Source organism: Haliotis rubra, unplaced genomic scaffold (genome assembly GCF_003918875.1).
Source record: "Haliotis rubra isolate DU_JTF1 unplaced genomic scaffold, ASM391887v1 Scf932, whole genome shotgun sequence".
Classification (NCBI taxonomy): Eukaryota; Metazoa; Mollusca; class Gastropoda; order Lepetellida; family Haliotidae; genus Haliotis; species Haliotis rubra.
Genome location: NW_025767671.1, coordinates 312,097 through 324,568, shown reverse-complemented (window position 1 = coordinate 324,568; position 12,472 = coordinate 312,097).

Sequence of the window (12,472 nt, the reverse complement as noted above, 5' to 3'; positions counted from 1 at the left end):
AAGAGGAAATTACTCCCGGAAAATGCCAGGGCATTTACTAACGCCCCACCAACCATCATGGCAATCGTAGCCATCCTATATTTACTTCATAATATTTTCAGGTAGTATCCCTTGTTTTACTAGGATGTCTTTTGTAGCCATCGCCATACCAAGGTTCATTATGAGCATACCCATATCCTGCAGGTTGAAATCTAGCTTGATAGTCGGTTGTTTAAGCACCATTTTAGTCAACCGAGCGTATCCTACGGCTAGACTGGCGACCACTGTGGCGTGGTATGCGTCGTTGACGAACGTTTTCCCCTCAGACATTATGTATATGATATAAAAATATTAAATTATAACATGATATGCGGGTTGACCTCTAATTGTGGGGAAGGGTTTCCTTCCCTGGGATCCCTGTGTCGTGTATATAACCACGAGATAGCCACGGCAGCAGTTGCGCATACAACCAACAAGAGTCGAGACGGGTGAGTCACCGTGATAATTCTATGCTGGTTACACCACCGTTTTTTACCGGCAGCTACTCTCTTAGGATTCTTCTGCCTGGTTACTGTAGGGGTCGCCTCCAGTTGGGGTTTCCCCAACGTGGGGGTCTCCCCCATCACCTCTGAAGGTGGGGTCTCCCCCCTGGGGGTTTCCCCCAGGTGTGGTGTCTCCTCCTGTGCAGCATCCATCTATACTATTATTATTATTTTTCCTCTCAAATTGACAATGCTTTGCCGTAATAATCGCCGCCGTAACCGGGGCTAACAACATACCATATTTGTGGTACAGCTCGCAGCTAATAGAGCTCAAGGCGTGTTTGATAAAAGGGTCTTTCTCAAGGTCTTCCCACGGGTAAAGTCGGCGCTTCGGGGGAATGGGAAGGAAGTATGACGCAATACCAGTGTATATCTGGGTCATAGCCGATCCTATTGTCTTTGTCATCTCTGCTCCGAGACGGGTCTCGTATCTAGCGTACAGTTTATCGATTTCTTCAGCTGACATTTTGTGAATTTTATCGAGTGTAGTCTCCAAAGTAATGTTTGGCTTTGCCGCCAACAGCCAACGCCACCAGTTTCTCTCGCTTGTCATCACTCACCTGTGGTGAGTGTGGCTTTCAACAGTTGCTCTAGCAATTCTCACACTCCATCTTATAATGTGATAAGTAAGTTTTTAGTTTTAACTATATAATATACGATATAGGCGAAACACAGAGAAATGAAGGTTAAAGTTGCACGACAAACACTTCAAATACCATAGCTATAACTAAAATGCTAGTATTTATACTAAAGCATTGCTAAGCTTTGCTAAGCATTTACTAAGCTTTGCTAAGCATTTACTAAGCATTGCTGGCATTGCTAAGCTAAAACACCCTATAGGCCACGGGTTGGTCGGTCTTGAGCACCGAGCTTAGCGTGTTTAGTTTCAGCGAGCTGTTTCTTCACATCGTTCCTATCATGTTTTGCTCATCACATCGTTCTCTCTCAAACATCCTCGAACGAATCCCTGTCCTTGCAGTGAAATAGGGCCACCCATCGCGTCCTGCTCCTGAGGTCTTTCAACACCGAGTTGAACTTCTGCGTTAGCACCCAGACGCTGTGATTTGCATGCGGCCGGAGAAGGCCAGGTACGATAGCATATCTCTCTTTTTGTTATCTCCGCGATTAAGCAGCTGCAGTCATCCAGTATGAACAGCGTCGACTCCTTTAAATTTCATATGGTGGCTTTCAACCAGTCCTGCAGGCGTGTTCCCGGGTCGACTCTGTGTACGTCCGGGTCCGTCATCACCCAAGGTCTTTCCATGTACGTTTTATTCATGCTCAGAGTAGGGCACATGATAACGATGTTGTCAAACACATCCTTGTAGTAACCCTCCAACATATCCAACACGAAAACGGTCTTCCCACAACCAGTCTGCCCACACACTATGGCGCAGTGTGGGTCGCGGGGTAAATCAGTAGATTGCCTGCACGAATCTCCCATTGTCTATATTAAGTTGCGCGTCCATAATCACGTACAGATATAATTTCAACTTGCCCGCGGGTTGAGCCTTCTTGGTAATCTGGATGGTTATCCCCTCACTGCCGTTGTCTATGCGACGGCCGCAACCGTGCAGTTTATCGTCATCCGTGGATCGCATGTCCAACCACAGCGTGTACTTGGTGGTCAGGTATTCACCGATTTGCACGGAGGATAGGTCCAGGTCTTTGGTTATGTATGGGTGTTGTTTGATGGCCGGTAGCTTTTTTATCTCATCCCACTGCTGGTATGCCCTCATACCATGACTGAACAGATGGTTGGGCACGCCCTCGATGGTCACTTCCACCTTTTCAATCTCGGGGTTAAAAAACTTCGCCAGCTGTCCTCCGGGCGGCTCGTAATCCTCCACTGGGACGACCAGGATACCTTTCATCGATCACGCCGGCGTTCAGGTTGATATTCACACAGTGTCGCTCTTATCTCGCACGACTGATCTATGCCTCAGTATGTGATCGTACAGGATGGCCATCTTCCCAGAGTACTGGCTTCGAACCTGCCTGGCCAGCTCCGGGCTAGTGACCATGTCGAACTCCCGAGAGATGTTGTCTATGGCGTAACTGGCCTCATCACCGTTCGGCGTACGCACTACTTTGCTGTAGTCGTTAAACGTTAGCTCGTATTCAAGCCTATCACCCAGCGCGGCCTGGTAAAACGGCGCGTGCCCCGTGAGCAACTCGAAGTTCCCGTACGCTTGAGCGATGGCCTTTTCACCGTCCGATAGCTTGTCTAGCTGGTCTTGAGTGAAGCCATACTCCACGCGCAACCGGGTCAATTTGCTGATACCCTGGTACACGTCATTGACACGTTCTCCCTCGCTTTTCCAGAGATCCCCGTAGCAGTGAAACACGTCGCTGTCGTCGATGCTCAGCACCTCGTTACCGCTGATCTTGATGGTGGTTTTCTTGATGATGGCTCGACCTACGTTCCGCACTAGCTCACGTTTGTTGTTGGTGGAGGTCAACGTGGGGTTGAACGCCAGTCGAGCCGTGCCTGGTACAATGAGGTCATTCTCGCCAAAGTTTGGAAATCTAACCAGCAGCGTTTGGTTCTGGTCTATCTTGCTGGGATTGTTGGTGATGGTCACCGACTGGCGACTCTGACGCCTAGAGGCTCTCTCGACCTTCTGAAAGGATCTAGTTTTTCTACCGTACATTGTTATATAAATGAAATATATAAAGTTTAATACTAAATAATGGCAGAGAGTACATACCTATGGATGATATGTGGGATGATAGTGCCCAGGCATTTGAGGATGACACCACATTCACTACCCCCTTAAGTACTGAACTTGTGCAGCCTGCTGTCGACGATTAATACGGCGCAGTTGAAAATAGAGACAACATCAAGCCGTTGGGGAAGGGACTATGCCAAGTTTACCGTCGATAAGAAGGGCACGCAGCGATTGAAGGCTCAGCGAGGGTCGATATCATAAAAAGGCGGAAGCCGTATGCTTTGTCAACACTCACCAGTCGCCCTGGTGGGGTCAGCTGATCCGTGATGAACTAGGCTTCATAGATTACGGTGGCGTAGCGGCCAAAGCTTCCCCAAAGGTCGTCAAGATCTGCAAGCAGCCAGACCCAAAGGCGATGAAGGTGATATACCCAACGTGCTAAAGAAACGTCGGACAGTATCGAGAAAATATTGACCACGTACCATGACAAACCCTTGCCGGTCTCGAATTTCCCTGAGGGAACTCGCGAGGCCTAGACGCAAGCCTTGAAACATGTACGCGGAGAACTCGTGAACAACATGGGAAAACTTAACGAAATCGACGAGCACATCGCTCACGAGAAAATAAAACTCACCGAAGCAGATGGTGATATGAAACGTCGTATCGAGGAGAGAATAAAAAACTTGGAAGACGAGAGACAGACTCGGTTGGAATCCGCTTCCTCTAACCGGGAAGCCCTCCGATCACAGATCAGTAGAGTACGGGAAACCATCGATCGAGTCCTAAATGAGGACACCACGCTAGCTAACAGGATTCGGATCCTCTTCCGAGAGCAAGGCATCACCATCGCCAGCATTCTGACTGCATTGGGCTTCATCATATCAACCCTGGTGGTGTCATTGAGTGGGGGTACCCCCACGCCTGCTGGTAAACCAAGTGGTGGGGGCTTCAAAGCCTCGATAAAAAAACTCGGGGAAGCCCTGGCTAAACTGGCTGGTAAGGCCGCCGGCATCCTGGGTAGCATCGTTTCGTGGCTGCTGAGCGCTCTGGCTAAAACTGCCACTTGGCTTAGTCAAAACCTGTGGGCAGCCATTGTCGCCGTGGCGGGTTTGGTATACGTAGCGGCTAAGGAATTTTTAACCAAATAAGCCCCAAAGCTACCCCACCAACCACCATAGCTGTTTTATGATCGATATGCTGCTGATTGGACGCTGCAGGCTGGGGCTGTGGGTGTGTTGGTTACACCCTAGGCTCCGGGGGTGGCGCCACTATACCCGTTTCACCGGTCGTGGGTGGTGGGACGTGGGGGACGTTGACATCGAGGTTGACGCCCAACTTTTGGTCCGCCGTGGCTATGACTATTTCGTTGTTGTAGCCCACCACTTTTTTTACTCTCAGTTGCATATCGCTCGGAGCCATGTACAGTCCCACGTTGAAGACGTAGTCGACTTTCGACCTGGCATATTCCAACACGTCTTGGTAGCGTTTGATGGCACTCGGGAGATCAACTGGAGCATTGATAGCATCCTCAACGTTAACAACGAACTGTTTCTGAGCGTCGTAAGCAGTCCCCTTATCTAGGATGTTGGAACGCATTTGCGTCTGCGCACCCAACAGCGCCCACACGTACGTTCGAATCGAGTCGTTTAACCTGATTACCCCGGCACGAGTGAATCCTTTCGACGTGTCCAGCATGAACTTTTTCCAGTCATCTGCTGCCCCCTGCTCGAACCTCCAGACTCTGTAATCCTTACTGTTGTCGAAAGCCATGTAACGGTCATCCCACTCGTTCGTTGTGAGGTGATGATACGACTTGTATCCACATTCTTTCAACTTCTCGCTGGCATCCACGAGGTGCATGTTGTGAACGATGGGGATACCAAACCCGTGGTTCGGTCCCGGCAAACGCCAATCCGTCTTCGTGTTTAGTTCGAATTCGTTGCAAATACGTTCGTAGGCCCGTCTATTGTACTTGTTGTTTACTGCATTCCATGCGTTGTCCTGTGGGACCGGAGCGCTTATTTCTTTAAGGATACGTCTGACCTGGTAGTACACGTGGAACGTGAACACAGACTGACTCAGCGGTCCACGCCGAGTGTCGGTTAATGTCACACCACACCCCGTTGTAGCGCACCACACGGCGAAGTTGAGTTGATTCTGCCAGAACTGCATCGGGTTGTTGAACCAAGCATGAACTACTTTAGCGTTAGTCACCGAAAATTTATACAGGCTGAACACATCTAAAAGCTGGGCGTTGAAATACATCCCATCAGCGACCGCGATCTTCATGGGCGAGAAATCTACGTCCAGTTTAAGGTAAAAACACTCCAGGGAATACATTTTAAAACTATTATATAATGAGCATATATACTCTAACATGTTCATAACACTTCCAGGAATAACGGCGGCGAGGCCGTTCAGCTGGCGCCTACCGATCGATAATCGTCGGGTCAACTCGAAGTTGCACTCTGCGATATCACCTACCTACCGCAATGGACTAACATCAACGCCAGCAACAATAAGCTGTTCGTCAGTGGAGCTCGCAGCCAGATAACTGACGGCGGCTACTACAGCGTGTGCTCGCTAAGCGGCGAGGTCTTCAAACCCCTGGGAGCCGAACTCAAGATGAAACGACTCAAAGCGGTACAGTGGTGTTAATCAACAACGAAGAAACTCCTTGAGACTTCGGTGGAAGCCATTGGCGAGGACACTAGGTATGTAAGCCTGACGAGATAAAACCAACAACTACCGTCACAGGCATGAAGTTACCCGACCTAGTACCGTACCGAGAGTTGTACATTCATCTCGGTCAGGTGAGCACAACGTACAACATTCAAGGGGGTCACCCTTCCACTATACTGAGAGCCGTACCGGTGAAAACGGAGAAATACAACGACGGTAGAACCGAGTCGTTTTCACCGCGGCAGTATAAGAGGTTGACTCAGGGCAACATACCTGAGCTGATAATATCGGTGTTAGATATAAATCATAATCCCGTGAATATAGGATACCTCAGCTTAACGCTTCGAATAAAATGACCAGCGCACAAGAGCCCGGGGTGAAAAAATGCGTCAATGTGGGGATCTCCGACCTCGGGGGACACGCAGCGATTCGGCGCTCTCGAGTAGATGGTAAATTGTGCATGCTTGCAACTGAAAAACAACATTTACAAACGCGTTGAAGTCCCCTCCGGTGGAGCCCTAGGTGATATAGTAGATACCACAAGAGCGACAGTCAACACTTTCGGTACACCCTAGTCACCACGGGGATGATAAATGGATAATATACCCATCGTTCGGTGGCAAACTGTTCGACTTAGACGATGTTGAGAGCACTACCGTCGCCCGAAACAAGCCATATACGCTCGTCTTCACCGAAGATGACAAGTGGGTGTTGTTACCAGATAAAGACGACTGGTTTCTCAATATTAGGCTCGGCTCCCCCTACGTGTTCACGGATAACAAAGACAACCACCTAAACAAAGTCGTTAACAACGGAACCCTGCTCGTGGCTTACGTCCCGACTCAGAGACGTAGCGTAGCCATCAGCCCAGTCGCCAGTATGGCAGCCCACATGCTATCGAGTAAACCGGGAATACAAAACGTGACATTGCAGTTGGTGTCTGAATTTGAAGGCGTGGTCAACATCCTGATGAGCCTACCGGCGAACTCACCACTGGTCATCCAAGTCTACCTAGGGGAACCATCGAGGGGTGATGTTGAGATCGTGAAGGGGATCAAACTCGGGTGGGCGAAACGACACCAGTATCACGTTTGCACAGTTTACGTGCGGGTGGGTGTCAACTCCAAAACCAGTCTGCAGGGTGTCACCGTGATCGTGGAAGACACGATATCACTAACCAAGATTTTCCTACCTGACAACATACACTTCATGGGGGTGAAGTTAACCCCTGAACTATTATCAGAAAACCAGTTGGAAACTATATCGTAGTAGTATTATAGCAATGGCCAGTTATCGTCACCCCAACATCGAGCTTAATGACCTAGGGGACACGGAGGGATTCGATAATCCCATCCGGGTCAACGCCGCGTACACCCTGTACTATAACGGCTACGTGTATAGGCCGATGCCTATGGTAGACTTTAAGGAGCCCAAATGGTTGATCAACGTGACCCTCACCGCACCTTACATCTCTTTAAACGAACGTGGATTTGTCACCGAAATTAGGAACAACGGCTTCATGCTCACGTCTTTCATTCCAAGTTATGATGGGATGAGAGTTTCTCGAGCACATGGGAGCGGCAACAAGTTAGTTTCATCCGTGGAGTCAGAGCTAAGGGCCGACTCCCCCGATACCATGACTATGGAACCAGGCTCCACACTCATCATAGACATCTCGCTTAATTACAGTGTTGATCCCACTTCAAGCCTACAAGTTTTACCCGGGGTGACACTACATCGGCACAAGCGTATCGCAACACTGTGTTGCTGCATCGTCATACGATTAAACTACCGACGGACATTGATGCCACCCTTAATAGCAGGGCTGCATGTTAACATAGACCAGATGGCACCTATTGACTTTTCCCGTATCTTCCTAAACAGGAATCTAAACTTTGTAGGTCTCAAGTACATTGATAAGCTATTAACTGAAGCTCATTTAAAAAATATTTCACCAGATATATTATAGGCACACAGAATGGGTCTGTACCCAGTCGTAGAGGAAGTCGCTAAGACACTGGAAACCGTAGACGGGTTCCGCTTGAGACAGTTATGTGATGTAAAATGCCAACTAGAACAAGACCGCGACACGCGGAAAGCACTATGTAAGAAGTACCATAGAGCTTCCAATATCGTTGATGGGGCTGATACTGCCCTTATGACAACCAGCATGGGGCTAGGGGCGGCAGGTGTTTGGTTGTTAGCTACCGTCGTGGCTACCCCCGTAGTGCTAGGCATTGAAATAACAGCTGGGGTGGCAGGGGTGTTAGGGTTGGTGCTTAAGTTTGCATCCCGCAGACTGCATCGTAAGGCATTGAAACACGACGAGATCAGGGTTCTGGCTGAAGCAAAGCTGAACACAGTAAGTGAGCGTATTTCCACTGCACTCACTGACAGTAAGCTCTCAGAGGAGGAGTTTAGTTCAATCCTCTCTGAACTCACAAAATATAACAAAATGAAACAAGAGATTCGATCCAAGTCTCGTAAGTCTGCTATCAGTGAGGATGAGTAAAAAAAGTACATAGAACAAGGGGTGAAAAAAGCCCAGCAAGCCTTTATTACAAACACCAAAGAGATCATAGGCGATTCACATTAAACTGTTTCATTGAGGTAAACATGGCATAGCGGCACAATAGTGTCATAGCGGCACGTTAGACGCAGTCCAGTATTGGATGATGCAATCCCAGGATAGACCCGTTAAACCAACATACTTCAGCCAAGTCCCCGGTAGCTAAGTTGGTTAAGCGGCGCGGTTGTGGGGTATACATGTGGAGTTCGTATCCCGCTGGCGTCTCAAACTTTTTTTTTTTATAGTAGGGGTAATAGTAGCAAGAGCTAAGGGTCCGACCAAAGCCTTATTTGTGAAATAAGGCTTTGCAGAGGCTTTTGTTGAAAGTGATCCAAAACCCCCATTCCCTATACTACTCAGCTTCAGGAGAAAGTCCCAGGGCACCTTTTCATTATATTATATATTTTTTTATTATGAACTTTTATTCTGTGAAATATGTTCATATCAGAGACTAGTTGCTGATCTATACACACTCCCTAACATACATATCGCTCTGGCCCATAGACCCGATATTTCAACCTTTTAAACAGACACCATGTGTATGTCAAGAAAGACACGCATGTTATTAGTGGTGCTCAGTCATGGGTATCACTTCACCATGTGTTTCTAATTATCTCAGTACATTATGCCGTGGTCGGACGCGCTAACAAACCCTATGTGACGGTTACATTACAGACCATTGAAATACATGTTAAAGTAGTTGTAATCTTGTAACACTATATTTACCCATTTCCAACCATTTACGCATGTACTAAATATATGACAAAACTAATCCTGGTCATACGAGATTTCAAAGGTATTGAAATGCATGTCCTACAATCACAGCATTTACATATGTTACACATGTTAGGAAACACATGAAAACAATGGCCAGATTTACACACCTGTGAAATACATGTAAATGCACAGTTGAATGTTCGTTCATTTTAACCCCCCTTTAAACGTGTGTAAATCTGTAAATAGTATATTCCTTAGCTGATTCAGTGTTACTTATGTTTAAAAGAAGAAAATTATTATAACATATGATATTACACCATCCATCTTATCTCTAAGTTTTACTTTGTGTGTATTGGGATATATTTTATGTATGCATTGTTTTATGGATTTTATGTGTTTCGTAGGCCTGTAAAGGCCGGACAGATGTTTCATATGTGATACAGAAGATTTTATATATTATGTAAACATCTGCATGACACAATAATAAAATAATTTCTCTCTCTCTCTCTCATAACTTCACCCAGCACTCAAATCAGGGCCAATCAGAGCAATCTCATGACCACCGGTGAACATATTTCACAAGATAAAATGATAATCATACCACTTGCTGACAAATATATTTGATCTGAGTGAACTATATTCATAATGGCATATGCTACAAATTCAATTTTAATTCAATGAACTATACCAGTGACAATTATTATACAGTATGGAGATTTCCTTGTTTCTCCATTGCACTATGGCAAACGTTCAAGTAAACACTGGTTTCTTCCCCAATGGACAAGGCGGTCAGTACTTGGTCTACAGGGGCTGTAGGTTCAGTATCAAGACCGGACGAAATACTTACATTCATTAGAAGTGTTTCTCCATTGCACTATGGCAAACGTTCAAGTAAACACTGGTTTCTTCCCCAATGGACAAGGCGGTGAGTACTTGGTCTACTGGGGTTGCAGGTTCAGTATCACGACCGGACGAAATACTTACATTCATTGGAACTGTTGTGAGAAAGATTGTCGAACAACAATCAACACTAAAGATGACCTCATGACACCTTAAAAGGTGCCAGAACTCTAATGTCGTACATTGACTCTACATCATATTTAACTGGATATTAAGTGTATTGCTGTGAAATGTTGATGTTTTATTTATGTTGTATGTGATATGATTTCATTATCATCTAATGGAGGTTGTTATCGGTGCAATAAAGCAATCTGATAAACTTGGTATCCAAATCTGATAACTATGCAAATTACGTCAAGCCACGAACTACTTTTACAAAACTCCATACACGCCATGCGAATCCTAAAACGTTAACATTTCATTGATGGCGTCGTCACGAGTTTCCATTGTTTGAAAACAAACATGGCTGCCCCATTCTCAAAATTGGTGATTCTGTAAGAATTGATGACTGAGGTTGTTACTGCAGTAATTGACAGGAAAACATGAAACGGAGTACTTCGTTCACATTGAAGGTACGGATTATGAGGCACAACTGAAAGGGAATCGTCTAAGAAAGGTACCAACCAAGGATTTCGATCTATCGATCACAAGGCAGACGACGTATCGATTCCGTCAGGTATCAGAAACTGATATTGATGAGGTGATTACCTGCAATGCAAATAGAACTGACTGACTGAGTTTGGTTTTACGCCGCTTTTAGCAATATTCCAGCAACATCACGGCGGGGGACACCAGAAATGGGCTTCACACATTGCGCCCATGTGGGGATTCGAACCCGGATCTTCAGCGTGACAAGCCAACGCTTAAACCATTAGGCTACCCCACCGCCCCTATGAAAATAGAAACACTGCCAGGAAAACCCTGCCTGGTTTTGTTGTTCCTTTTAGACAGAAATATCTCATTTTAAGCATGAGTTTTGTTTGTACTGTATTAGCAACTAGTCACAACCATATGCCGCCGTCAAGAACGACCTTCACCTTGGTGTACCGCTAAATATTCTTACGCGAATGCTCGATTCTCTTCATATGAATTCACGTACGATTTGCTTCTTTTTTCAGAATAATTTTAATTAATTTTAAGAATGACATTATATGATAAAGAGATTATTAACCTCGTGTGTTTCCGTATCATTAATATCATATATTAGGAATAAAAAAGTATGTATTATGCTCGCTAAAGGCTCGCATAATACAATTTGTGTTCCTAATATATGATATTAATGATACGGAAACATACTCGGTTAATAATCTCTATTTATTATATTTCAAAGTATTGATGTGTATTAACTTCTATAACTGGATAACCTGTATATATAGTACATTGAGTCAAAAGTAGCTGATATTTTATCACATTTATTTTTTATTTTTAATAATGTCTATTAATTTTGATGTAAACTGAAGGGAACGCCAGTGTGATTTACTTATGAATGAAGTATGGACTTCCTAATTATCAGCATGGTTGGATTAGAAGCTAGTGTTTTACAAAGCTTAGATTACAACATAAACAGACATTAGCTGTTGCTAATCATTTTCCTACCCATACGTCTTTGTAGCCAGTACCTCTGTCATTAGCCATACACTTCTATGTACTCAGTACTCGTTCACTTCCTGTTTTAAAACTTTGAATCCATGTGAGGTCAACAAGAGAAACCATTGTTCAACATATTAATGAAACAGTTAGCATCACAAAAAGAATCTGAAAAATATGAATAGATAATACACTATAAATGAACCCAATCTCACTGTTCATTGACAATTCAACTGAACATTTCAATATTTATTGAACATTTTCTTTAGTCGGATTATGTTTTGGATAAATGACATGTTTTACAAATATTGTCCTTTACGAATATTTAAGCGTTATATAGCCAATAACACAACAATACATGTAAAAATTATCACATTTCGTCACGGATACAAAAAACATCTCTACCCCCTGTCCCACTGAAACAGGTTGACTGTACTTGTCACATTCAAGAGTGAGTGAGTTTAAAGTTAAAGTCACATCGGCCGTATTTCAGCCATACCGTGACTAAGAAAGTTTTAAATTCGTAAATGTATAAATGAATAAAATCATACTTGTAACTTACCTGTCTGCAAAGGACAGTACAAATAACTACTCTATCACTTCTACATGTATACACTTAAAACTAGCATGTAACCATAAAACACTATTTCTATCTTCGACAATACAGCATAAAAATGGGCTACAGGTCGCCAACAACTGAAAGTAGATCACCGTACATGAGACCATGGTTCTGGTTGGGTGACAAATCAAATCTCTCCAAGTTCATTTTGGCATCAAGTTAAATATAATCACTTCAATCAGTTGTATAGGTCTACTTTGATGGG